Here is a 212-nt window from a genome sequence, read left to right as displayed (position 1 = left end):
ATGGCAAGGACACAAGGCGAGGCCCTGCAGCCAGGCTGCCTCTGCCTCCAAATTCACCAGTGCCCCAAACTTCTCATGACTCCTTCCCTGAACCCACCCTGGGCCCCTCTCCCCCAGACCCAGTCCGGGGCCGCCCCTGACCCTCCCAAACTCCACTCTGCGCAGCTCCGGATCCCTCTACCCGAGGCACTACTCCAGGCCACTTCCTCTCC

The 212-nt window shown here is 64.6% G+C and overlaps 1 protein-coding gene across 1 annotated transcript in view; it reads right to left on the bottom strand.

Annotated features, from left to right (window-relative positions):
• PRPF18 (pre-mRNA processing factor 18) overlaps positions 1–212 on the bottom strand; it is an 18,449-nt gene that overhangs the window by 18,078 nt on the left and 159 nt on the right. The gene's annotated exons all lie outside the window — the stretch shown is intronic.

The sequence above is a fragment of the Mesitornis unicolor genome, unplaced genomic scaffold (assembly GCF_000695765.1).
Source record: "Mesitornis unicolor isolate BGI_N332 unplaced genomic scaffold, ASM69576v1 scaffold3104, whole genome shotgun sequence".
Classification (NCBI taxonomy): domain Eukaryota; kingdom Metazoa; phylum Chordata; class Aves; order Mesitornithiformes; family Mesitornithidae; genus Mesitornis; species Mesitornis unicolor.
The sequence above is the reverse complement of the archived record's forward strand: the minus strand, read 5'-3'. Positions and strand labels throughout refer to the sequence as shown.